We start from the raw sequence: 25,814 nt of genomic DNA, 5'->3' as shown, positions 1-25,814 counted from the left end.
CAAGCCGAAAAGTGCAGGCATGTGAGGGATCTAGAGGTTGACAGCATGTCTTCTTAACGGGAGTCCAGGTGGCCATCTCCACAAATGGACTTTTCAGAATCCTTGGGTGGCACCGTAGTCGGAAACCAATTCTGGTTATCGCTTCTCGGCCTTTTGGCTAAGATCAAGTGTAGTATCTGTTCTTATCAGTTTAATATCTGATACGTCCCCTATCTGGGGACCATATATTAAATGGATTTTTAGAACAGGGAGATGGAAAAAGAGCTTGCTCTGTCCACTCCACGCATTGACCTGGTATTGCAGTATCTCCAGGACCGGTGCACCCCTTCTTTAATGCAGTTTCTAAAATCAGAAAGAATTGAATTCAATGCTTTTTGTTCATTTTGCTTGTTTGTCGGATTTTGGGATGGACTCTTTGGCTTTGCTTTTCTTCTCCTCATTGGATTTTTCATGTTAAAAGTTGCAGAAGCCAGATGACAAGCTCATTTTGGTTCAACTTCAGCAACTGTGCATTGCATTGCCATGTAATGTAATGTAATGCAATGCTATCTATCTAGCTCTCCCTCTATACTTCCTTTTGGATAAACAGACATATTAGGCAAGCATTTTGGAGCTTTCACCTAAATAACTACAGGTGGTGAGATAAGCTGCACAATATAATTGACCTTTCAGTATATTGTTGCACACACACCATCTATTTAGCAAATGCCCTTGTTATCAACAGCAGCCTTTTAAACTCACCTGAGCTAACAGGTATGTGAGCTGGTTACTCTGCTGCGCTTAAAATTTCTTTTTTGGTTTGCTACAATGCCTTTTCTGAAACGTTGTCTCCCTCTGCTGGAACACTGACTTCTTTCATTTAATGCCTGCAGACTATAAAAGAGAAACCAACCCAAAAAGTTTGGTTGATTAGTCTGTGGCATTCTTTTAAACTGTTGCTTATGGCGGTCTCTGTGAGCTTCTCAGTGACATTCAGCCATCCAGGTATCCCGCCTGCAGTAGACGGAATGTGGCAATGGAACGCTGGCTGCGCGTGTCATAATAGGCTCTGAGCCTTTATATACCTGCGCACAGCAGCAGCCACCTTCAGTCTGCTGCTGGACAGCCAGCAGCAGCAGCAGCAGGAGAGGTAATTAATCAGCAACCCTCCTGCTAAGGGTAGACAGCTGCTCGTTCCACCCCCCCCCGCCTTAATTGGTTCTCCTCCCTTCCAACGGTGTTGAGGCGGGTGGGAACAGCCGGGGGTTGAGGGTACTGTGCTAAAAGAGGTGGAGTTATGCAGATCTAAAACGCGTGGATTGCAGCAGCAGCAAGCCGAAAAGTGCAGGCATGTGAGGGATCTAGAGGTTGACAGCATGTCTTCTTAACGGGAGTCCAGGTGGCCATCTCCACAAATGGACTTTTCAGAATCCTTGGGTGGCACCGTAGTCGGAAACCAATTCTGGTTATCGCTTCTCGGCCTTTTGGCTAAGATCAAGTGTAGTATCTGTTCTTATCAGTTTAATATCTGATACGTCCCCTATCTGGGGACCATATATTAAATGGATTTTTAGAACAGGGAGATGGAAAAAGAGCTTGCTCTGTCCACTCCACGCATTGACCTGGTATTGCAGTATCTCCAGGACCGGTGCACCCCTTCTTTAATGCAGTTTCTAAAATCAGAAAGAATTGAATTCAATGCTTTTTGTTCATTTTGCTTGTTTGTCGGATTTTGGGATGGACTCTTTGGCTTTGCTTTTCTTCTCCTCATTGGATTTTTCATGTTAAAAGTTGCAGAAGCCAGATGACAAGCTCATTTTGGTTCAACTTCAGCAACTGTGCATTGCATTGCCATGTAATGTAATGTAATGCAATGCTATCTATCTAGCTCTCCCTCTATACTTCCTTTTGGATAAACAGACATATTAGGCAAGCATTTTGGAGCTTTCACCTAAATAACTACAGGTGGTGAGATAAGCTGCACAATATAATTGACCTTTCAGTATATTGTTGCACACACACCATCTATTTAGCAAATGCCCTTGTTATCAACAGCAGCCTTTTAAACTCACCTGAGCTAACAGGTATGTGAGCTGGTTACTCTGCTGCGCTTAAAATTTCTTTTTTGGTTTGCTACAATGCCTTTTCTGAAACGTTGTCTCCCTCTGCTGGAACACTGACTTCTTTCATTTAATGCCTGCAGACTATAAAAGAGAAACCAACCCAAAAAGTTTGGTTGATTAGTCTGTGGCATTCTTTTAAACTGTTGCTTATGGCGGTCTCTGTGAGCTTCTCAGTGACATTCAGCCATCCAGGTATCCCGCCTGCAGTAGACGGAATGTGGCAATGGAACGCTGGCTGCGCGTGTCATAATAGGCTCTGAGCCTTTATATACCTGCGCACAGCAGCAGCCACCTTCAGTCTGCTGCTGGACAGCCAGCAGCAGCAGCAGCAGGAGAGGTAATTAATCAGCAACCCTCCTGCTAAGGGTAGACAGCTGCTCGTTCCACCCCCCCCGCCTTAATTGGTTCTCCTCCCTTCCAACGGTGTTGAGTCGGGTGGGAACAGCCGGGGGTTGAGGGTACTGTGCAAAAAGAGGTGGAGTTATGCAGATCTAAAACGCGTGGATTGCAGCAGCAGCAAGCCGAAAAGTGCAGGCATGTGAGGGATCTAGAGGTTGACAGCATGTCTTCTTAACGGGAGTCCAGGTGGCCATCTCCACAAATGGACTTTTCAGAATCCTTGGGTGGCACCGTAGTCGGAAACCAATTCTGGTTATCGCTTCTCGGCCTTTTGGCTAAGATCAAGTGTAGTATCTGTTCTTATCAGTTTAATATCTGATACGTCCCCTATCTGGGGACCATATATTAAATGGATTTTTAGAACAGGGAGATGGAAAAAGAGCTTGCTCTGTCCACTCCACGCATTGACCTGGTATTGCAGTATCTCCAGGACCGGTGCACCCCTTCTTTAATGCAGTTCCTAAAATCAGAAAGAATTGAATTCAATGCTTTTTGTTCATTTTGCTTGTTTGTCGGATTTTGGGATGGACTCTTTGGCTTTGCTTTTCTTCTCCTCATTGGATTTTTCATGTTAAAAGTTGCAGAAGCCAGATGACAAGCTCATTTTGGTTCAACTTCAGCAACTGTGCATTGCATTGCCATGTAATGTAATGTAATGCAATGCTATCTATCTAGCTCTCCCTCTATACTTCCTTTTGGATAAACAGACATATTAGGCAAGCATTTTGGAGCTTTCACCTAAATAACTACAGGTGGTGAGATAAGCTGCACAATATAATTGACCTTTCAGTATATTGTTGCACACACACCATCTATTTAGCAAATGCCCTTGTTATCAACAGCAGCCTTTTAAACTCACCTGAGCTAACAGGTATGTGAGCTGGTTACTCTGCTGCGCTTAAAATTTCTTTTTTGGTTTGCTACAATGCCTTTTCTGAAACGTTGTCTCCCTCTGCTGGAACACTGACTTCTTTCATTTAATGCCTGCAGACTATAAAAGAGAAACCAACCCAAAAAGTTTGGTTGATTAGTCTGTGGCATTCTTTTAAACTGTTGCTTATGGCGGTCTCTGTGAGCTTCTCAGTGACATTCAGCCATCCAGGTATCCCGCCTGCAGTAGACGGAATGTGGCAATGGAACGCTGGCTGCGCGTGTCATAATAGGCTCTGAGCCTTTATATACCTGCGCACAGCAGCAGCCACCTTCAGTCTGCTGCTGGACAGCCAGCAGCAGCAGCAGCAGGAGAGGTAATTAATCAGCAACCCTCCTGCTAAGGGTAGACAGCTGCTCGTTCCACCCCCCCCGCCTTAATTGGTTCTCCTCCCTTCCAACGGTGTTGAGGCGGGTGGGAACAGCCGGGGGTTGAGGGTACTGTGCTAAAAGAGGTGGAGTTATGCAGATCTAAAACGCGTGGATTGCAGCAGCAGCAAGCCGAAAAGTGCAGGCATGTGAGGGATCTAGAGGTTGACAGCATGTCTTCTTAACGGGAGTCCAGGTGGCCATCTCCACAAATGGAGTTCAGAATCCTTGGGTGGCACCGTAGTCGGAAACCAATTCTGGTTATCGCTTCTCGGCCTTTTGGCTAAGATCAAGTGTAGTATCTGTTCTTATCAGTTTAATATCTGATACGTCCCCTATCTGGGGACCATATATTAAATGGATTTTTAGAACAGGGAGATGGAAAAAGAGCTTGCTCTGTCCACTCCACGCATTGACCTGGTATTGCAGTATCTCCAGGACCGGTGCACCCCTTCTTTAATGCAGTTTCTAAAATCAGAAAGAATTGAATTCAATGCTTTTTGTTCATTTTGCTTGTTTGTCGGATTTTGGGATGGACTCTTTGGCTTTGCTTTTCTTCTCCTCATTGGATTTTTCATGTTAAAAGTTGCAGAAGCCAGATGACAAGCTCATTTTGGTTCAACTTCAGCAACTGTGCATTGCATTGCCATGTAATGTAATGTAATGCAATGCTATCTATCTAGCTCTCCCTCTATACTTCCTTTTGGATAAACAGACATATTAGGCAAGCATTTTGGAGCTTTCACCTAAATAACTACAGGTGGTGAGATAAGCTGCACAATATAATTGACCTTTCAGTATATTGTTGCACACACACCATCTATTTAGCAAATGCCCTTGTTATCAACAGCAGCCTTTTAAACTCACCTGAGCTAACAGGTATGTGAGCTGGTTACTCTGCTGCGCTTAAAATTTCTTTTTTGGTTTGCTACAATGCCTTTTCTGAAACGTTGTCTCCCTCTGCTGGAACACTGACTTCTTTCATTTAATGCCTGCAGACTATAAAAGAGAAACCAACCCAAAAAGTTTGGTTGATTAGTCTGTGGCATTCTTTTAAACTGTTGCTTATGGCGGTCTCTGTGAGCTTCTCAGTGACATTCAGCCATCCAGGTATCCCGCCTGCAGTAGACGGAATGTGGCAATGGAACGCTGGCTGCGCGTGTCATAATAGGCTCTGAGCCTTTATATACCTGCTCACAGCAGCAGCCACCTTCAGTCTGCTGCTGGACAGCCAGCAGCAGCAGCAGCAGGAGAGGTAATTAATCAGCAACCCTCCTGCTAAGGGTAGACAGCTGCTCGTTCCACCCCCCCCCCCGCCTTAATTGGTTCTCCTCCCTTCCAACGGTGTTGAGGCGGGTGGGAACAGCCGGGGGTTGAGGGTACTGTGCTAAAAGAGGTGGAGTTATGCAGATCTAAAACGCGTGGATTGCAGCAGCAGCAAGCCGAAAAGTGCAGGCATGTGAGGGATCTAGAGGTTGACAGCATGTCTTCTTAACGGGAGTCCAGGTGGCCATCTCCACAAATGGACTTTTCAGAATCCTTGGGTGGCACCGTAGTCGGAAACCAATTCTGGTTATCGCTTCTCGGCCTTTTGGCTAAGATCAAGTGTAGTATCTGTTCTTATCAGTTTAATATCTGATACGTCCCCTATCTGGGGACCATATATTAAATGGATTTTTATAACAGGGAGATGGAAAAAGAGCTTGCTCTGTCCACTCCACGCATTGACCTGGTATTGCAGTATCTCCAGGACCGGTGCACCCCTTCTTTAATGCAGTTTCTAAAATCAGAAAGAATTGAATTCAATGCTTTTTGTTCATTTTGCTTGTTTGTCGGATTTTGGGATGGACTCTTTGGCTTTGCTTTTCTTCTCCTCATTGGATTTTTCATGTTAAAAGTTGCAGAAGCCAGATGACAAGCTCATTTTGGTTCAACTTCAGCAACTGTGCATTGCATTGCCATGTAATGTAATGTAATGCAATGCTATCTATCTAGCTCTCCCTCTATACTTCCTTTTGGATAAACAGACATATTAGGCAAGCATTTTGGAGCTTTCACCTAAATAACTACAGGTGGTGAGATAAGCTGCAAAATATAATTGACCTTTCAGTATATTGTTGCACACACACCATCTATTTAGCAAATGCCCTTGTTATCAACAGCAGCCTTTTAAACTCACCTGAGCTAACAGGTATGTGAGCTGGTTACTCTGCTGCGCTTAAAATTTCTTTTTTGGTTTGCTACAATGCCTTTTCTGAAACGTTGTCTCCCTCTGCTGGAACACTGACTTCTTTCATTTAATGCCTGCAGACTATAAAAGAGAAACCAACCCAAAAAGTTTGGTTGATTAGTCTGTGGCATTCTTTTAAACTGTTGCTTATGGCGGTCTCTGTGAGCTTCTCAGTGACATTCAGCCATCCAGGTATCCCGCCTGCAGTAGACGGAATGTGGCAATGGAACGCTGGCTGCGCGTGTCATAATAGGCTCTGAGCCTTTATATACCTGCGCACAGCAGCAGCCACCTTCAGTCTGCTGCTGGACAGCCAGCAGCAGCAGCAGCAGGAGAGGTAATTAATCAGCAACCCTCCTGCTAAGGGTAGACAGCTGCTCGTTCCACCCCCCCCCCCCGCCTTAATTGGTTCTCCTCCCTTCCAACGGTGTTGAGGCGGGTGGGAACAGCCGGGGGTTGAGGGTACTGTGCTAAAAGAGGTGGAGTTATGCAGATCTAAAACGCGTGGATTGCAGCAGCAGCAAGCCGAAAAGTGCAGGCATGTGAGGGATCTAGAGGTTGACAGCATGTCTTCTTAACGGGAGTCCAGGTGGCCATCTCCACAAATGGACTTTTCAGAATCCTTGGGTGGCACCGTAGTCGGAAACCAATTCTGGTTATCGCTTCTCGGCCTTTTGGCTAAGATCAAGTGTAGTATCTGTTCTTATCAGTTTAATATCTGATACGTCCCCTATCTGGGGACCATATATTAAATGGATTTTTAGAACAGGGAGATGGAAAAAGAGCTTGCTCTGTCCACTCCACGCATTGACCTGGTATTGCAGTATCTCCAGGACCGGTGCACCCCTTCTTTAATGCAGTTTCTAAAATCAGAAAGAATTGAATTCAATGCTTTTTGTTCATTTTGCTTGTTTGTCGGATTTTGGGATGGACTCTTTGGCTTTGCTTTTCTTCTCCTCATTGGATTTTTCATGTTAAAAGTTGCAGAAGCCAGATGACAAGCTCATTTTGGTTCAACTTCAGCAACTGTGCATTGCATTGCCATGTAATGTAATGTAATGCAATGCTATCTATCTAGCTCTCCCTCTATACTTCCTTTTGGATAAACAGACATATTAGGCAAGCATTTTGGAGCTTTCACCTAAATAACTACAGGTGGTGAGATAAGCTGCACAATATAATTGACCTTTCAGTATATTGTTGCACACACACCATCTATTTAGCAAATGCCCTTGTTATCAACAGCAGCCTTTTAAACTCACCTGAGCTAACAGGTATGTGAGCTGGTTACTCTGCTGCGCTTAAAATTTCTTTTTTGGTTTGCTACAATGCCTTTTCTGAAACGTTGTCTCCCTCTGCTGGAACACTGACTTCTTTCATTTAATGCCTGCAGACTATAAAAGAGAAACCAACCCAAAAAGTTTGGTTGATTAGTCTGTGGCATTCTTTTAAACTGTTGCTTATGGCGGTCTCTGTGAGCTTCTCAGTGACATTCAGCCATCCAGGTATCCCGCCTGCAGTAGACGGAATGTGGCAATGGAACGCTGGCTGCGCGTGTCATAATAGGCTCTGAGCCTTTATATACCTGCGCACAGCAGCAGCCACCTTCAGTCTGCTGCTGGACAGCCAGCAGCAGCAGCAGCAGCAGGAGAGGTAATTAATCAGCAACCCTCCTGCTAAGGGTAGACAGCTGCTCGTTCCACCCCCCCCCCCCCGCCTTAATTGGTTCTCCTCCCTTCCAACGGTGTTGAGGCGGGTGGGAACAGCCGGGGGTTGAGGGTACTGTGCTAAAAGAGGTGGAGTTATGCAGATCTAAAACGCGTGGATTGCAGCAGCAGCAAGCCGAAAAGTGCAGGCATGTGAGGGATCTAGAGGTTGACAGCATGTCTTCTTAACGGGAGTCCAGGTGGCCATCTCCACAAATGGACTTTTCAGAATCCTTGGGTGGCACCGTAGTCGGAAACCAATTCTGGTTATCGTTTCTCGGCCTTTTGGCTAAGATCAAGTGTAGTATCTGTTCTTATCAGTTTAATATCTGATACGTCCCCTATCTGGGGACCATATATTAAATGGATTTTTAGAACAGGGAGATGGAAAAAGAGCTTGCTCTGTCCACTCCACGCATTGACCTGGTATTGCAGTATCTCCAGGACCGGTGCACCCCTTCTTTAATGCAGTTTCTAAAATCAGAAATAATTGAATTCAATGCTTTTTGTTCATTTTGCTTGTTTGTCGGATTTTGGGATGGACTCTTTGGCTTTGCTTTTCTTCTCCTCATTGGATTTTTCATGTTAAAAGTTGCAGAAGCCAGATGACAAGCTCATTTTGGTTCAACTTCAGCAACTGTGCATTGCATTGCCATGTAATGTAATGTAATGCAATGCTATCTATCTAGCTCTCCCTCTATACTTCCTTTTGGATAAACAGACATATTAGGCAAGCATTTTGGAGCTTTCACCTAAATAACTACAGGTGGTGAGATAAGCTGCACAATATAATTGACCTTTCAGTATATTGTTGCACACACACCATCTATTTAGCAAATGCCCTTGTTATCAACAGCAGCCTTTTAAACTCACCTGAGCTAACAGGTATGTGAGCTGGTTACTCTGCTGCGCTTAAAATTTCTTTTTTGGTTTGCTACAATGCCTTTTCTGAAACGTTGTCTCCCTCTGCTGGAACACTGACTTCTTTCATTTAATGCCTGCAGACTATAAAAGAGAAACCAACCCATAAAGTTTGGTTGATTAGTCTGTGGCATTCTTTTAAACTGTTGCTTATGGCGGTCTCTGTGAGCTTCTCAGTGACATTCAGCCATCCAGGTATCCCGCCTGCAGTAGACGGAATGTGGCAATGGAACGCTGGCTGCGCGTGTCATAATAGGCTCTGAGCCTTTATATACCTGCGCACAGCAGCAGCCACCTTCAGTCTGCTGCTGGACAGCCAGCAGCAGCAGCAGCAGGAGAGGTAATTAATCAGCAACCCTCCTGCTAAGGGTAGACAGCTGCTCGTTCCACCCCCCCCGCCTTAATTGGTTCTCCTCCCTTCCAACGGTGTTGAGGCGGGTGGGAACAGCCGGGGGTTGAGGGTACTGTGCTAAAAGAGGTGGAGTTATGCAGATCTAAAACGCGTGGATTGCAGCAGCAGCAAGCCGAAAAGTGCAGGCATGTGAGGGATCTAGAGGTTGACAGCATGTCTTCTTAACGGGAGTCCAGGTGGCCATCTCCACAAATGGACTTTTCAGAATCCTTGGGTGGCACCGTAGTCGGAAACCAATTCTGGTTATCGCTTCTCGGCCTTTTGGCTAAGATCAAGTGTAGTATCTGTTCTTATCAGTTTAATATCTGATACGTCCCCTATCTGGGGACCATATATTAAATGGATTTTTAGAACAGGGAGATGGAAAAAGAGCTTGCTCTGTCCACTCCACGCATTGACCTGGTATTGCAGTATCTCCAGGACCGGTGCACCCCTTCTTTAATGCAGTTTCTAAAATCAGAAAGAATTGAATTCAATGCTTTTTGTTCATTTTGCTTGTTTGTCGGATTTTGGGATGGACTCTTTGGCTTTGCTTTTCTTCTCCTCATTGGATTTTTCATGTTAAAAGTTGCAGAAGCCAGATGACAAGCTCATTTTGGTTCAACTTCAGCAACTGTGCATTGCATTGCCATGTAATGTAATGTAATGCAATGCTATCTATCTAGCTCTCCCTCTATACTTCCCTTTGGATAAACAGACATATTAGGCAAGCATTTTGGAGCTTTCACCTAAATAACTACAGGTGGTGAGATAAGCTGCACAATATAATTGACCTTTCAGTATATTGTTGCACACACACCATCTATTTAGCAAATGCCCTTGTTATCAACAGCAGCCTTTTAAACTCACCTGAGCTAACAGGTATGTGAGCTGGTTACTCTGCTGCGCTTAAAATTTCTTTTTTGGTTTGCTACAATGCCTTTTCTGAAACGTTGTCTCCCTCTGCTGGAACACTGACTTCTTTCATTTAATGCCTGCAGACTATAAAAGAGAAACCAACCCAAAAAGTTTGGTTGATTAGTCTGTGGCATTCTTTTAAACTGTTGCTTATGGCGGTCTCTGTGAGCTTCTCAGTGACATTCAGCCATCCAGGTATCCCGCCTGCAGTAGACGGAATGTGGCAATGGAACGCTGGCTGCGCGTGTCATAATAGGCTCTGAGCCTTTATATACCTGCGCACAGCAGCAGCCACCTTCAGTCTGCTGCTGGACAGCCAGCAGCAGCAGCAGCAGCAGGAGAGGTAATTAATCAGCAACCCTCCTGCTAAGGGTAGACAGCTGCTCGTTCCACCCCCCCCCGCCTTAATTGGTTCTCCTCCCTTCCAACAGTGTTGAGGCGGGTGGGAACAGCCGGGGGTTGAGGGTACTGTGCTAAAAGAGGTGGAGTTATGCAGATCTAAAACGCGTGGATTGCAGCAGCAGCAAGCCGAAAAGTGCAGGCATGTGAGGGATCTAGAGGTTGACAGCATGTCTTCTTAACGGGAGTCCAGGTGGCCATCTCCACAAATGGACTTTTCAGAATCCTTGGGTGGCACCGTAGTCGGAAACCAATTCTGGTTATCGCTTCTCGGCCTTTTGGCTAAGATCAAGTGTAGTATCTGTTCTTATCAGTTTAATATCTGATACGTCCCCTATCTGGGGACCATATATTAAATGGATTTTTAGAACAGGGAGATGGAAAAAGAGCTTGCTCTGTCCACTCCACGCATTGACCTGGTATTGCAGTATCTCCAGGACCGGTGCACCCCTTCTTTAATGCAGTTTCTAAAATCAGAAAGAATTGAATTCAATGCTTTTTGTTCATTTTGCTTGTTTGTCGGATTTTGGGATGGACTCTTTGGCTTTGCTTTTCTTCTCCTCATTGGATTTTTCATGTTAAAAGTTGCAGAAGCCAGATGACAAGCTCATTTTGGTTCAACTTCAGCAACTGTGCATTGCATTGCCATGTAATGTAATGCAATGCTATCTATCTAGCTCTCCCTCTATACTTCCTTTTGGATAAAAAGACATATTAGGCAAGCATTTTGGAGCTTTCACCTAAATAACTACAGGTGGTGAGATAAGCTGCACAATATAATTGACCTTTCAGTATATTGTTGCACACACACCATCTATTTAGCAAATGCCCTTGTTATCAACAGCAGCCTTTTAAACTCACCTGAGCTAACAGGTATGTGAGCTGGTTACTCTGCTGCGCTTAAAATTTCTTTTTTGGTTTGCTACAATGCCTTTTCTGAAACGTTGTCTCCCTCTGCTAGAACACTGACTTCTTTCATTTAATGCCTGCAGACTATAAAAGAGAAACCAACCCAAAAAGTTTGGTTGATTAGTCTGTGGCATTCTTTTAAACTGTTGCTTATGGCGGTCTCTGTGAGCTTCTCAGTGACATTCAGCCATCCAGGTATCCCGCCTGCAGTAGGCGGAATGTGGCAATGGAACGCTGGCTGCGCGTGTCATAATAGGCTCTGAGCCTTTATATACCTGCGCACAGCAGCAGCCACCTTCAGTCTGCTGCTGGACAGCCAGCAGCAGCAGCAGCAGGAGAGGTAATTAATCAGCAACCCTCCTGCTAAGGGTAGACAGCTGCTCGTTCCACCCCCCCCCCCCGCCTTAATTGGTTCTCCTCCCTTCCAACGGTGTTGAGGCGGGTGGGAACAGCCGGGGGTTGAGGGTACTGTGCTAAAAGAGGTGGAGTTATGCAGATCTAAAACGCGTGGATTGCAGCAGCAGCAAGCCGAAAAGTGCAGGCATGTGAGGGATCTAGAGGTTGACAGCATGTCTTCTTAACGGGAGTCCAGGTGGCCATCTGCACAAATGGACTTTTCAGAATCCTTGGGTGGCACCGTAGTCGGAAACCAATTCTGGTTATCGCTTCTCGGCCTTTTGGCTAAGATCAAGTGTAGTATCTGTTCTTATCAGTTTAATATCTGATACGTCCCCTATCTGGGGACCATATATTAAATGGATTTTTAGAACAGGGAGATGGAAAAAGAGCTTGCTCTGTCCACTCCACGCATTGACCTGGTATTGCAGTATCTCCAGGACCGGTGCACCCCTTCTTTAATGCAGTTTCTAAAATCAGAAAGAATTGAATTCAATGCTTTTTGTTCATTTTGCTTGTTTGTCGGATTTTGGGATGGACTCTTTGGCTTTGCTTTTCTTCTCCTCATTGGATTTTTCATGTTAAAAGTTGCAGAAGCCAGATGACAAGCTCATTTTGGTTCAACTTCAGCAACTGTGCATTGCATTGCCATGTAATGTAATGTAATGCACTGCTATCTATCTAGCTCTCCCTCTATACTTCCTTTTGGATAAACAGACATATTAGGCAAGCATTTTGGAGCTTTCACCTAAATAACTACAGGTGGTGAGATAAGCTGCACAATATAATTGACCTTTCAGTATATTGTTGCACACACACCATCTATTTAGCAAATGCCCTTGTTATCAACAGCAGCCTTTTAAACTCACCTGAGCTAACAGGTATGTGAGCTGGTTACTCTGCTGCGCTTAAAATTTCTTTTTTGGTTTGCTACAATGCCTTTTCTGAAACGTTGTCTCCCTCTGCTGGAACACTGACTTCTTTCATTTAATGCCTGCAGACTATAAAAGAGAAACCAACCCAAAAAGTTTGGTTGATTAGTCTGTGGCATTCTTTTAAACTGTTGCTTATGGCGGTCTCTGTGAGCTTCTCAGTGACATTCAGCCATCCAGGTATCCCGCCTGCAGTAGACGGAATGTGGCAATGGAACGCTGGCTGCGCGTGTCATAATAGGCTCTGAGCCTTTATATACCTGCGCACAGCAGCAGCCACCTTCAGTCTGCTGCTGGACAGCCAGCAGCAGCAGCAGCAGGAGAGGTAATTAATCAGCAACCCTCCTGCTAAGGGTAGACAGCTGCTCGTTCCACCCCCCCCCCGCCTTAATTGGTTCTCCTCCCTTCCAACGGTGTTGAGGCGGGTGGGAACAGCCGGGGGTTGAGGGTACTGTGCTAAAAGAGGTGGAGTTATGCAGATCTAAAACGCGTGGATTGCAGCAGCAGCAAGCCGAAAAGTGCAGGCATGTGAGGGATCTAGAGGTTGACAGCATGTCTTCTTAACGGGAGTCCAGGTGGCCATCTCCACAAATGGACTTTTCAGAATCCTTGGGTGGCACCGTAGTCGGAAACCAATTCTGGTTATCGCTTCTCGGCCTTTTGGCTAAGATCAAGTGTAGTATCTGTTCTTATCAGTTTAATATCTGATACGTCCCCTATCTGGGGACCATATATTAAATGGATTTTTAGAACAGGGAGATGGAAAAAGAGCTTGCTCTGTCCACTCCACGCATTGACCTGGTATTGCAGTATCTCCAGGACCGGTGCACCCCTTCTTTAATGCAGTTTCTAAAATCAGAAAGAATTGAATTCAATGCTTTTTGTTCATTTTGCTTGTTTGTCGGATTTTGGGATGGACTCTTTGGCTTTGCTTTTCTTCTCCTCATTGGATTTTTCATGTTAAAAGTTGCAGAAGCCAGATGACAAGCTCATTTTGGTTCAACTTCAGCAACTGTGCATTGCATTGCCATGTAATGTAATGTAATGCAATGCTATCTATCTAGCTCTCCCTCTATACTTCCTTTTGGATAAACAGACATATTAGGCAAGCATTTTGGAGCTTTCACCTAAATAACTACAGGTGGTGAGATAAGCTGCACAATATAATTGACCTTTCAGTATATTGTTGCACACACACCATCTATTTAGCAAATGCCCTTGTTATCAACAGCAGCCTTTTAAACTCACCTGAGCTAACAGGTATGTGAGCTGGTTACTCTGCTGCGCTTAAAATTTCTTTTTTGGTTTGCTACAATGCCTTTTCTGAAACGTTGTCGCCCTCTGCTGGAACACTGACTTCTTTCATTTAATGCCTGCAGACTATAAAAGAGAAACCAACCCAAAAAGTTTGGTTGATTAGTCTGTGGCATTCTTTTAAACTGTTGCTTATGGCGGTCTCTGTGAGCTTCTCAGTGACATTCAGCCATCCAGGTATCCCGCCTGCAGTAGACGGAATGTGGCAATGGAACGCTGGCTGCGCGTGTCATAATAGGCTCTGAGCCTTTATATACCTGCGCACAGCAGCAGCCACCTTCAGTCTGCTGCTGGACAGCCAGCAGCAGCAGCAGCAGGAGAGGTAATTAATCAGCAACCCTCCTGCTAAGGGTAGACAGCTGCTCGTTCCACCCCCCCCCCCGCCTTAATTGGTTCTCCTCCCTTCCAACGGTGTTGAGGCGGGTGGGAACAGCCGGGGGTTGAGGGTACTGTGCTAAAAGAGGTGGAGTTATGCAGATCTAAAACGCGTGGATTGCAGCAGCAGCAAGCCGAAAAGTGCAGGCATGTGAGGGATCTAGAGGTTGACAGCATGTCTTCTTAACGGGAGTCCAGGTGGCCATCTCCACAAATGGACTTTTCAGAATCCTTGGGTGGCACCGTAGTCGGAAACCAATTCTGGTTATCGCTTCTCGGCCTTTTGGCTAAGATCAAGTGTAGTATCTGTTCTTATCAGTTTAATATCTGATACGTCCCCTATCTGGGGACCATATATTAAATGGATTTTTAGAACAGGGAGATGGAAAAAGAGCTTGCTCTGTCCACTCCACGCATTGACCTGGTATTGCAGTATCTCCAGGACCGGTGCACCCCTTCTTTAATGCAGTTTCTAAAATCAGAAAGAATTGAATTCAATGCTTTTTGTTCATTTTGCTTGTTTGTCGGATTTTGGGATGGACTCTTTGGCTTTGCTTTTCTTCTCCTCATTGGATTTTTCATGTTAAAAGTTGCAGAAGCCAGATGACAAGCTCATTTTGGTTCAACTTCAGCAACTGTGCATTGCATTGCCATGTAATGTAATGTAATGCAATGCTATCTATCTAGCTCTCCCTCTATACTTCCTTTTGGATAAACAGACATATTAGGCAAGCATTTTGGAGCTTTCACCTAAATAACTACAGGTGGTGAGATAAGCTGCACAATATAATTGACCTTTCAGTATATTGTTGCACACACACCATCTATTTAGCAAATGCCCTTGTTATCAACAGCAGCCTTTTAAACTCACCTGAGCTAACAGGTATGTGAGCTGGTTACTCTGCTGCGCTTAAAATTTCTTTTTTGGTTTGCTACAATGCCTTTTCTGAAACGTTGTCTCCCTCTGCTGGAACACTGACTTCTTTCATTTAATGCCTGCAGACTATAAAAGAGAAACCAACCCAAAAAGTTTGGTTGATTAGTCTGTGGCATTCTTTTAAACTGTTGCTTATGGCGGTCTCTGTGAGCTTCTCAGTGACATTCAGCCATCCAGGTATCCCGCCTGCAGTAGACGGAATGTGGCAATGGAACGCTGGCTGCGCGTGTCATAATAGGCTCTGAGCCTTTATATACCTGCGCACAGCAGCAGCCACCTTCAGTCTGCTGCTGGACAGCCAGCAGCAGCAGCAGCAGGAGAGGTAATTAATCAGCAACCCTCCTGCTAAGGGTAGACAGCTGCTCGTTCCACCCCCCCCCCCGCCTTAATTGGTTCTCCTCCCTTCCAACGGTGTTGAGGCGGGTGGGAACAGCCGGGGGTTGAGGGTACTGTGCTAAAAGAGGTGGAGTTATGCAGATCTAAAACGCGTGGATTGCAGCAGCAGCAAGCCGAAAAGTGCAGGCATGTGAGGGATCTAGAGGTTGACAGCATGTCTTCTTAACGGGAGTCCAGGTGCCATCTCCACAAATGGACTTTTCAGAATCCTTCGGTGGCACCGTAGTCGGAAACCAATTCTGGTTATCGCTTCTCGGCCTTTTGGCTAAGATCAAGTGTAGTATCTGTTCTTATCAGTTTAATATCTGATACGTCCCCTATCTGGGGACCATATATTAAATGGATTTTTAGAACAGGCAGATGGAAAAAGAGCTTGCTCTGTCCACTCCACGCATTGACCTGGTATTGCAGTATCTCCAGGACCGGTGCACCCCTTCTTTAATGCAGTTTCTAAAATCAGAAAGAATTGAATTCAATGCTTTTTGTTCATTTTGCTTGTTTGTCGGATTTTGGGATGGACTCTTTGGCTTTGCTTTTCTTCTCCTCATTGGATTTTTCATGTTAAAAGTTGCAGAAGCCAGATGACAAGCTCATTTTGGTTCAACTTCAGCAACTGTGCATTGCATTGCCATGTAATGTAATGTAATGCAATGCTATCTATCTAGCTCTCCCTCTATACTTCCTTTTGGATAAACAGACATATTAGGCAAGCATTTTGGAGCTTTCACCTAAATAACTACAGGTGGTGAGATAAGCTGCACAATATAATTGACCTTTCAGTATATTGTTGCACACACACCATCTATTTAGCAAATGCCCTTGTTATCAACAGCAGCCTTTTAAACTCACCTGAGCTAACAGGTATGTGAGCTGGTTACTCTGCTGCGCTTAAAATTTCTTTTTTGGTTTGCTACAATGCCTTTTCTGAAACGTTGTCTCCCTCTGCTGGAACACTGACTTCTTTCATTTAATGCCTGCAGACTATAAAAGAGAAACCAACCCAAAAAGTTTGGTTGATTAGTCTGTGGCATTCTTTTAAACTGTTGCTTATGGCGGTCTCTGTGAGCTTCTCAGTGACATTCAGCCATCCAGGTATCCCGCCTGCAGTAGACGGAATGTGGCAATGGAACGCTGGCTGCGCGTGTCATAATAGGCTCTGAGCCTTTATATACCTGCGCACAGCAGCAGCCACCTTCAGTCTGCTGCTGGACAGCCAGCAGCAGCAGCAGCAGGAGAGGTAATTAATCAGCAACCCTCCTGCTAAGGGTAGACAGCTGCTCGTTCCACCCCCCCCCCGCCTTAATTGGTTCTCCTCCCTTCCAACGGTGTTGAGGCGGGTGGGAACAGCCGGGGGTTGAGGGTACTGTGCTAAAAGAGGTGGAGTTATGCAGATCTAAAACGCGTGGATTGCAGCAGCAGCAAGCCGAAAAGTGCAGGCATGTGAGGGATCTAGAGGTTGACAGCATGTCTTCTTAACGGGAGTCCAGGTGGCCATCTCCACAAATGGACTTTTCAGAATCCTTGGGTGGCACCGTAGTCGGAAACCAATTCTGGTTATCGCTTCTCGGCCTTTTGGCTAAGATCAAGTGTAGTATCTGTTCTTATCAGTTTAATATCTGATACGTCCCCTATCTGGGGACCATATATTAAATGGATTTTTAGAACAGGGAGATGGAAAAAGAGCTTGCTCTGTCCACTCCACGCATTGACCTGGTATTGCAGTATCTCCAGGACCGGTGCACCCCTTCTTTAATGCAGTTTCTAAAATCAGAAAGAATTGAATTCAATGCTTTTTGTTCATTTTGCTTGTTTGTCGGATTTTGGGATGGACTCTTTGGCTTTGCTTTTCTTCTCCTCATTGGATTTTTCATGTTAAAAGTTGCAGAAGCCAGATGACAAGCTCATTTTGGTTCAACTTCAGCAGCTGTGCATTGCATTGCCATGTAATGTAATGTAATGCAATGCTATCTATCTAGCTCTCCCTCTATACTTCCTTTTGGATAAACAGACATATTAGGCAAGCATTTTGGAGCTTTCACCTAAATAACTACAGGTGGTGAGATAAGCTGCACAATATAATTGACCTTTCAGTATATTGTTGCACACACACCATCTATTTAGCAAATGCCCTTGTTATCAACAGCAGCCTTTTAAACTCACCTGAGCTAACAGGTATGTGAGCTGGTTACTCTGCTGCGCTTAAAATTTCTTTTTTGGTTTGCTACAATGCCTTTTCTGAAACGTTGTCTCCCTCTGCTGGAACACTGACTTCTTTCATTTAATGCCTGCAGACTATAAAAGAGAAACCAACCCAAAAAGTTTGGTTGATTAGTCTGTGGCATTCTTTTAAACTGTTGCTTATGGCGGTCTCTGTGAGCTTCTCAGTGACATTCAGCCATCCAGGTATCCCGCCTGCAGTAGACGGAATGTGGCAATGGAACGCTGGCTGCGCGTGTCATAATAGGCTCTGAGCCTTTATATACCTGCGCACAGCAGCAGCCACCTTCAGTCTGCTGCTGGACAGCCAGCAGCAGCAGCAGCAGGAGAGGTAATTAATCAGCAACCCTCCTGCTAAGGGTAGACAGCTGCTCGTTCCACCCCCCCCCCCGCCTTAATTGGTTCTCCTCCCTTCCAACGGTGTTGAGGTGGGTGGGAACAGCCGGGGGTTGAGGGTACTGTGCTAAAAGAGGTGGAGTTATGCAGATCTAAAACGCGTGGATTGCAGCAGCAGCAAGCCGAAAAGTGCAGGCATGTGAGGGATCTAGAGGTTGACAGCATGTCTTCTTAACGGGAGTCCAGGTGGCCATCTCCACAAATGGACTTTTCAGAATCCTTGGGTGGCACCGTAGTCGGAAACCAATTCTGGTTATCGCTTCTCGGCCTTTTGGCTAAGATCAAGTGTAGTATCTGTTCTTATCAGTTTAATATCTGATAGGTCCCCTATTTGGGGACCATATATTAAATGGATTTTTAGAACAGGGAGATGGAAAAAGAGCTTGCTCTGTCCACTCCACGCATTGACCTGGTATTGCAGTATCTCCAGGACCGGTGCACCCCTTCTTTAATGCAGTTTCTAAAATCAGAAAGAATTGAATTCAATGCTTTCTGTTCATTTTGCTTGTTTGTCGGATTTTGGGATGGACTCTTTGGCTTTGCTTTTCTTCTCCTCATTGGATTTTTCATGTTAAAAGTTGCAGAAGCCAGATGACAAGCTCATTTTGGTTCAACTTCAGCAACTGTGCATTGCATTGCCATGTAATGTAATGTAATGCAATGCTATCTATCTAGCTCTCCCTCTATACTTCCTTTTGGATAAACAGACATATTAGGCAAGCATTTTGGAGCTTTCACCTAAATAACTACAGGTGGTGAGATAAGCTGCACAATATAATTGACCTTTCAGTATATTGTTGCACACACACCATCTATTTAGCAAATGCCCTTGTTATCAACAGCAGCCTTTTAAACTCACCTGAGCTAACAGGTATGTGAGCTGGTTACTCTGCTGCGCTTAAAATTTCTTTTTTGGTTTGCTACAATGCCTTTTCTGAAACGTTGTCTCCCTCTGCTGGAACACTGACTTCTTTCATTTAATGCCTGCAGACTATAAAAGAGAAACCAACCCAAAAAGTTTGGTTGATTAGTCTGTGGCATTCTTTTAAACTGTTGCTTATGGCGGTCTCTGTGAGCTTCTCAGTGACATTCAGCCATCCAGGTATCCCGCCTGCAGTAGACGGAATGTGGCAATGGAACGCTGGCTGCGCGTGTCATAATAGGCTCTGAGCCTTTATATACCTGCGCACAGCAGCAGCCACCTTCAGTCTGCTGCTGGACAGCCAGCAGCAGCAGCAGCAGGAGAGGTAATTAATCAGCAACCCTCCTGCTAAGGGTAGACAGCTGCTCGTTCCACCCCCCCCCCGCCTTAATTGGTTCTCCTCCCTTCCAACGGTGTTGAGGCGGGTGGGAACAGCCGGGGGTTGAGGGTACTGTGCTAAAAGAGGTGGAGTTATGCAGATCTAAAACGCGTGGATTGCAGCAGCAGCAAGCCGAAAAGTGCAGGCATGTGAGGGATCTAGAGGTTGACAGCATGTCTTCTTAACGGGAGTCCAGGTGGCCATCTCCACAAATGGACTTTTCAGAATCCTTGGGTGGCACCGTAGTCGGAAACCAATTCTGGTTATCGCTTCTCGGCCTTTTGGCTAAGATCAAGTGTAGTATCTGTTCTTATCAGTTTAATATCTGATACGTCCCCTATCTGGGGACCATATATTAAATGGATTTTTAGAACAGGGAGATGGAAAAAGAGCTTGCTCTGTCCACTCCACGCATTGACCTGGTATTGCAGTATCTCCAGGACCGGTGCACCCCTTCTTTAATGCAGTTTCTAAAATCAGAAAGAATTGAATTCAATGCTTTTTGTTCATTTTGCTTGTTTGTCGGATTTTGGGATGGACTCTTTGGCTTTGCTTTTCTTCTCCTCATTGGATTTTTCATGTTAAAAGTTGCAGAAGCCAGATGACAAGCTCATTTTGGTTCAACTTCAGCAACTGTGCATTGCATTGCCATGTAATGTAATGTAATGCAATGCTATCTATCTAGCTCTCCCTCTATACTTCCTTTTGGATAAACAGACATATTAGGCAAGCATTTTGGAGCTTTCACCTAAATAACTACAGGTGGTGAGATAAGCTGCACAATATAATTGACCTTTCAGTATATTGTTGCACACACACCATCTATTTAGCAAATGCCCTTGTTATCAACAGCAGCCTTTTAAACTCACCTGAGCTAACAGGTATGTGAGCTGGTTACTCTGCTGCGCTTAAAATTTCTTTTTTGGTTTGTTACAATGCCTTTTCTGAAACGTGGTCTCCCTCTGCTGGAACACTGACTTCTTTCATTTAATGCCTGCAGACTATAAAAGAGAAACCAACCCAAAAAGTTTGGTTGATTAGTCTGTGGCATTCTTTTAAACTGTTGCTTATGGCGGTCTCTGTGAGCTTCTCAGTGACATTCAGCCATCCAGGTATCCCGCCTGCAGTAGACGGAATGTGGCAATGGAACGCTGGCTGCGCGTGTCATAATAGGCTCTGAGCCTTTATATACCTGCGCACAGCAGCAGCCACCTTCAGTCTGCTGCTGGACAGCCAGCAGCAGCAGCAGCAGGAGAGGTAATTAATCAGCAACCCTCCTGCTAAGGGTATACAGCTGCTCGTTCCACCCCCCCCCCGCCTTAATTGGTTCTCCTCCCTTCCAACGGTGTTGAGGCGGGTGGGAACAGCCGGGGGTTGAGGGTACTGTGCTAAAAGAGGTGGAGTTATGCAGATCTAAAACGCGTGGATTGCAGCAGCAGCAAGCCGAAAAGTGCAGGCATGTGAGGGATCTAGAGGTTGACAGCATGTCTTCTTAACGGGAGTCCAGGTGGCCATCTCCACAAATGGACTTTTCAGAATCCTTGGGTGGCACCGTAGTCGGAAACCAATTCTGGTTATCGCTTCTCGGCCTTTTGGCTAAGATCAAGTGTAGTATCTGTTCTTATCAGTTTAATATCTGATACGTCCCCTATCTGGGGACCATATATTAAATGGATTTTTAGAACAGGGAGATGGAAAAAGAGCTTGCTCTGTCCACTCCACGCATTGACCTGGTATTGCAGTATCTCCAGGACCGGTGCACCCCTTCTTTAATGCAGTTTCTAAAATCAGAAATAATTGAATTAAATGCTTTTTGTTCATTTTGCTTGTTTGTCGGATTTTGGGATGGACTCTTTGGCTTTGCTTTTCTTCTCCTCATTGGATTTTTCATGTTAAAAGTTGCAGAAGCCAGATGACAAGCTCATTTTGGTTCAACTTCAGCAACTGTGCATTGCATTGCCATGTAATGTAATGTAATGCAATGCTATCTATCTAGCTCTCCCTCTATACTTCCTTTTGGATAAACAGACATATTAGGCAAGCATTTTGGAGCTTTCACCTAAATAACTACAGGTGGTGAGATAAGCTGCACAATATAATTGACCTTTCAGTATATTGTTGCACACACACCATCTATTTAGCAAATGCCCTTGTTATCAACAGCAGCCTTTTAAACTCACCTGAGCTAACAGGTATGTGAGCTGGTTACTCTGCTGCGCTTAAAATTTCTTTTTTGGTTTGCTACAATGCCTTTTCTGAAACGTTGTCTCCCTCTGCTGGAACACTGACTTCTTTCATTTAATGCCTGCAGACTATAAAAGAGAAACCAACCCAAAAAGTTTGGTTGATTAGTCTGTGGCATTCTTTTAAACTGTTGCTTATGGCGGTCTCTGTGAGCTTCTCAGTGACATTCAGCCATCCAGGTATCCCGCCTGCAGTAGACGGAATGTGGCAATGGAACGCTGGCTGCGCGTGTCATAATAGGCTCTGAGCCTTTATATACCTGCGCACAGCAGCAGCCACCTTCAGTCTGCTGCTGGACAGCCAGCAGCAGCAGCAGCAGGAGAGGTAATTAATCAGCAACCCTCCTGCTAAGGGTAGACAGCTGCTCGTTCCACCCCCCCCCCCCCCCGCCTTAATTGGTTCTCCTCCCTTCCAACGGTGTTGAGGCGGGTGGGAACAGCCGGGGGTTGAGGGTACTGTGCTAAAAGAGGTGGAGTTATGCAGATCTAAAACGCGTGGATTGCAGCAGCAGTAAGCCAAAAAGTGCAGGCATGTGAGGGATCTAGAGGTTGACAGCATGTCTTCTTAACGGGAGTCCAGGTGGCCATCTCCACAAATGGACTTTTCAGAATCCTTGGGTGGCACCGTAGTCGGAAACCAATTCTGGTTATCGCTTCTCGGCCTTTTGGCTAAGATCAAGTGTAGTATCTGTTCTTTTAAGAACACAAGAGCTACGATCTACACTTGACGAGAGCGATCGAACTCGGAAGGAGAAGAGCTTCGGAGCCCAGCTGACATCGGAGAAGGAAGGCGGATATCGGTGGGAGGAAGAAGCTCTAAAGAATCCAGAAGAAGACGATGACTCGGAGAAGAATCGGGCTGTCCTGTGGAATCTTCGAGGAAGAAAATCATCGAGACAAAGACCTTTCGGGGAATTTGTCCAGAACATGACGGGAGAAGAATCTGCATAGCTCCACCCATTCCGGGAAGAGTTCCAGATCCAGCTCCAAGAAGTAACTGCAGGAGGAAAGCCATGGCAAGCGCTGCGAGGAAGGCTGAAAAGAAGAGCCTGGAGCAGGGGACAGCCAGGAGGGCCCAGCCAGGAGCCGATTCTGACCCCAAGGACTCTGCCTCCACGACTGGCCAGCAGAAGGGAAACCAGAAGCCCCGCCACGAAGCTCCAGCCCTGGAGCCATGGATGCGGCAGACGGTGGCCCTGAAGCTGAAGGAAGTGGATGGGAGGGTGCCGGACATGTCCTCGGACGTGTTCTGCCAGAAGATGCTGCTGGATCGAGGCTTCTCCAGGTCGGACACCCTCAGCATCCAGACCTTCTTGACGGGGATCTTCTTCGTCACCTTCGCCACTGTGAACACCTGCAGGAGGTTCTGGGAAATGGTAAGCGCAAAAGGACCGGATAATTCTTTCTCTGCCTTTACAGGTAGCTGCCCTATCCAGAGGGACGAAAGGAGGATCACGGTCTCCATGCGCAACCCGCACACCCCAGGCCAAGACATCTGTACCTTCTTGAGACGCTTCTGTTTGGTTGTGAAGGAACCCTCTCACATCCTGAATGGACTCGGCTTCTGGACAGGTAAGTGGTCGGTGACCGTTAGACTTCACAGGGACCTGGCGTACTCAGACGGACTTCGGCACCTGCCCCCGACATTCTCCCTGGGCAACTCCTACGGCCTCATCTATTACCCGGACATGCCGCGGAACTGCAGGAGATGCGGCAAGAACGGCCACGAGATGAAGGACTGCAAGGAGGATGCCTGCAGGATTTGTCGAGTGACGGGACACAGCTCGAAGGACTGCCCGAAGAAGACGTCCTGCAACCTGTGTGGGCTGGCGGCTCATCTATACAAGGATTGCCCCAAGCGTGAGAGATCCTGGGCATCGGTGGTTGCGACGACCCCAGCTCCGGAGGACAAGGCCCCGACGACCAGGCCTGTGAAGGTCAAGGACGCGACGACCAAGGCCCCAGCGGCCAAGGCCGAGACGACCAAGGCCAAAGCGGTCAAGGAGTCGGTGGCCAAAGCCCCAGCGACGGTCCCAACAGCTCCGAAGCAGAAGAAAAAGTCAAAGGAGGGTAAGAGTTCTGTCACCCCTCTCTCGATCCCTCCCCCTGCCACCCCCGTCCAATCCCCCCCCACCCCGGCCACCCCTGCTGAGGATTCCACTTCCTCTTCCTCCTTCCCCTACTCCTCAGCAGGTGTCCTTTCCCCTGCCCCGGCAGCCACTCTCCCTCCCCAGACCATGGTAGCGGTGGAATTAACCTTTCCTCCACCCGCCGCTATCTATTCCGAGGAGGATTTTCCCCTTCTTGTCTCCCCAGTTCCAACCCGGGGAAAGAGGAAGGTGGAGGACAGCCCTGCTACTGAATCCTCCAAAAAGAAGATTCTGGATTTCGTAGGCGAAAAGGAGGATACCCTCCCTGAGCCAGAAGAGATGGAGCACATGGTTGAGACCCTGGTGGCCGAGCCAGAAGAGGAGGAACTGGTGGTTGCCGAGATCGAGGCCGCGCTGCTTGACCAGATGGAGGAAGAGGGCCTGCTGGTGATCCCGTCACCAGCAGTCAACACCGACGAGGGACCACCCGACCGGAGTGGTAACTAAGGTGTATTGCCTGCGCTAACTTTTTCTGTTTTCCCTACATGATGGCTAATATTAAGTTATTTTCCATTAATGTCAGGAGCATCAAGGACAAGTTCAGACGTCAGACTATTTATGCCTTCCTTACTTCCCAGTTGTGTGATGTTTATATGTTGCAGGAATGTTCCCTTCCCTCCTCTAGGTCCTTCAAACATCTGGCCAGGGAGTGGTCCCACGGTCCATCCTACTGGTCCGGTGGGGGTGACTGCAAGTCTGCGGGGGTCGCAATTCTGATCAGGGGGGGCGCATTCACGCTTGAGTCCGTCCAGGAGCTCATCTGCGGCAGGGCTCTTGTTGTAGATGGCAACTGGGCAGGAGAACCTGTCAGGTTCATCAACGTGTATGCGTCCCCACTGAAGAATGAGCGTTTGGAGCTTTTCCAGACCCTGCGGCTTCAGCTTGCCACCACCAGGACCTTAGTGATGGCCGGGGATTTCAACTGCCCCATCGAGGAGGATGGTCGTAGTTCTGGCACATCTGCCAAGTTGGACATCACGTCCAAGCTGCTCATCGAGATGGTAACCGAGGCCTCTCTTCAGGACGTGGTGGGCTCCATGGGGAGAGGCTCCACGAACTATTCGTGGAGCCGACCCGATGGCTCACTCCGCTCCAGGATTGACTTTGTGTTCACCTCTCGGGCAGTCAGGCAGAGTAGGCACTCGATGGTCCCCTGCTTCTTCTCCGACCACAGAGCCATTCACTTACAAGGTGTCCTCGGCGACGGTTTTCCGTCCGGCCCCGGCTCCTGGAAGCTGAATTGTGCTCTGCTGGCTCAGGATGAAGTCGTGGAGGAGCTGAGAGCAGCCTACGCAATGTGGCAGTCCTACAAGGGTAGCTTCCAAACAGTCTCTGATTGGTGGGAATATGTTAAACTTGAGTTTCGCTGTTTCTTTCAGGCCAAGGGTCGACAACAGGCGTGTGAGAAGAGGAGGGACTTCAGAGGGCTGCAGCGCGAGCTGCGGTCGCTGCAGGACCTTCTTCACTGCGGCTGGGACGTGAGGGAGGAGCTGGAGGAGACCAAGAAGAGCCTGAAAAGGCACTTTGAGGAGGAGTCCAAGCGAATCGTCTTCCGTTCCAAAGTGGAGAATCTGGAGAAGGGTGAGAAATGTAACTCATTCTTTTTCAGGAAACTTCATGCCGGTCACACGCCCCTGAACGAGCTGCGAGACGAGAGCGGAAACATGCGACGTGGGAAGGAGGACGTGATGAGGGTCGTCAGCGACTTCTACAGCGAACTCTACTCCCACAAGACTACCGACCCCGACGCTGCTGATAAGTTCCTGTCAGGTATCACTAACCATCTTGATCCTGCAGGCACGGCAGCCTTGGACAAACCTCTGATGGTGGGCGAATTGCTCTCTGCCGCTAAATCCTTTAGGACCGGCAGGACCCCGGGCAGT

General features: G+C 46.7%; 17 non-coding genes and 1 pseudogene across 17 annotated transcripts; all 18 read left to right on the top strand.

The window, feature by feature from the left end:
• Positions 1 to 137: 137 nt before the first annotated feature.
• Positions 138 to 328, top strand: LOC141218531 (U2 spliceosomal RNA). The gene has a single exon (XR_012287227.1). It is a non-coding gene; the product is annotated as a U2 spliceosomal RNA (small nuclear RNA).
• Positions 329 to 1,447: 1,119 nt separating this feature from the next.
• On the top strand, positions 1,448 to 1,638 carry LOC141218530 (U2 spliceosomal RNA). The gene has a single exon (XR_012287226.1). It is a non-coding gene; the product is annotated as a U2 spliceosomal RNA (small nuclear RNA).
• A 1,118-nt stretch (positions 1,639 to 2,756) lies between these two features.
• Positions 2,757 to 2,947, top strand: LOC141218529 (U2 spliceosomal RNA). The gene has a single exon (XR_012287225.1). It is a non-coding gene; the product is annotated as a U2 spliceosomal RNA (small nuclear RNA).
• A 1,116-nt stretch (positions 2,948 to 4,063) lies between these two features.
• LOC141218528 (U2 spliceosomal RNA) lies at positions 4,064 to 4,254 on the top strand. Its single transcript, XR_012287224.1, has one exon. It is a non-coding gene; the product is annotated as a U2 spliceosomal RNA (small nuclear RNA).
• Positions 4,255 to 5,375: 1,121 nt separating this feature from the next.
• Positions 5,376 to 5,566, top strand: LOC141218107 (U2 spliceosomal RNA). The gene has a single exon (XR_012286869.1). It is a non-coding gene; the product is annotated as a U2 spliceosomal RNA (small nuclear RNA).
• Positions 5,567 to 6,688: 1,122 nt separating this feature from the next.
• On the top strand, positions 6,689 to 6,879 carry LOC141218527 (U2 spliceosomal RNA). Its single transcript, XR_012287223.1, has one exon. It is a non-coding gene; the product is annotated as a U2 spliceosomal RNA (small nuclear RNA).
• Positions 6,880 to 8,005: 1,126 nt separating this feature from the next.
• Positions 8,006 to 8,196, top strand: LOC141218124 (U2 spliceosomal RNA). Its single transcript, XR_012286885.1, has one exon. It is a non-coding gene; the product is annotated as a U2 spliceosomal RNA (small nuclear RNA).
• Positions 8,197 to 9,314: 1,118 nt separating this feature from the next.
• LOC141218526 (U2 spliceosomal RNA) lies at positions 9,315 to 9,505 on the top strand. The gene has a single exon (XR_012287222.1). It is a non-coding gene; the product is annotated as a U2 spliceosomal RNA (small nuclear RNA).
• A 1,122-nt stretch (positions 9,506 to 10,627) lies between these two features.
• Positions 10,628 to 10,818, top strand: LOC141218525 (U2 spliceosomal RNA). The gene has a single exon (XR_012287221.1). It is a non-coding gene; the product is annotated as a U2 spliceosomal RNA (small nuclear RNA).
• A 1,117-nt stretch (positions 10,819 to 11,935) lies between these two features.
• Positions 11,936 to 12,126, top strand: LOC141218523 (U2 spliceosomal RNA). The gene has a single exon (XR_012287219.1). It is a non-coding gene; the product is annotated as a U2 spliceosomal RNA (small nuclear RNA).
• A 1,120-nt stretch (positions 12,127 to 13,246) lies between these two features.
• Positions 13,247 to 13,437, top strand: LOC141218522 (U2 spliceosomal RNA). Its single transcript, XR_012287218.1, has one exon. It is a non-coding gene; the product is annotated as a U2 spliceosomal RNA (small nuclear RNA).
• A 1,121-nt stretch (positions 13,438 to 14,558) lies between these two features.
• On the top strand, positions 14,559 to 14,749 carry LOC141218521 (U2 spliceosomal RNA). Its single transcript, XR_012287217.1, has one exon. It is a non-coding gene; the product is annotated as a U2 spliceosomal RNA (small nuclear RNA).
• A 1,120-nt stretch (positions 14,750 to 15,869) lies between these two features.
• LOC141218246 (U2 spliceosomal RNA) lies at positions 15,870 to 16,060 on the top strand. Its single transcript, XR_012286999.1, has one exon. It is a non-coding gene; the product is annotated as a U2 spliceosomal RNA (small nuclear RNA).
• Positions 16,061 to 17,180: 1,120 nt separating this feature from the next.
• LOC141218520 (U2 spliceosomal RNA) lies at positions 17,181 to 17,371 on the top strand. Its single transcript, XR_012287216.1, has one exon. It is a non-coding gene; the product is annotated as a U2 spliceosomal RNA (small nuclear RNA).
• Positions 17,372 to 18,492: 1,121 nt separating this feature from the next.
• Positions 18,493 to 18,683, top strand: LOC141218097 (U2 spliceosomal RNA). The gene has a single exon (XR_012286859.1). It is a non-coding gene; the product is annotated as a U2 spliceosomal RNA (small nuclear RNA).
• Positions 18,684 to 19,803: 1,120 nt separating this feature from the next.
• Positions 19,804 to 19,994, top strand: LOC141218519 (U2 spliceosomal RNA). The gene has a single exon (XR_012287215.1). It is a non-coding gene; the product is annotated as a U2 spliceosomal RNA (small nuclear RNA).
• Positions 19,995 to 21,114: 1,120 nt separating this feature from the next.
• LOC141218518 (U2 spliceosomal RNA) lies at positions 21,115 to 21,305 on the top strand. The gene has a single exon (XR_012287214.1). It is a non-coding gene; the product is annotated as a U2 spliceosomal RNA (small nuclear RNA).
• Positions 21,306 to 22,430: 1,125 nt separating this feature from the next.
• LOC141218399 (U2 spliceosomal RNA) lies at positions 22,431 to 22,508 on the top strand (annotated as a pseudogene).
• Positions 22,509 to 25,814: the final 3,306 nt, after the last annotated feature.

Source organism: Phyllobates terribilis, unplaced genomic scaffold (assembly GCF_046119375.1).
Source record: "Phyllobates terribilis strain yellow unplaced genomic scaffold, ASM4611937v1 Scaffold_249__1_contigs__length_2872098, whole genome shotgun sequence".
NCBI lineage: Eukaryota > Metazoa > Chordata > Amphibia > Anura > Dendrobatidae > Phyllobates > Phyllobates terribilis.
Note: the sequence above shows the minus strand (reverse complement) of the source record. Positions and strands in the feature narration are given on the sequence as shown.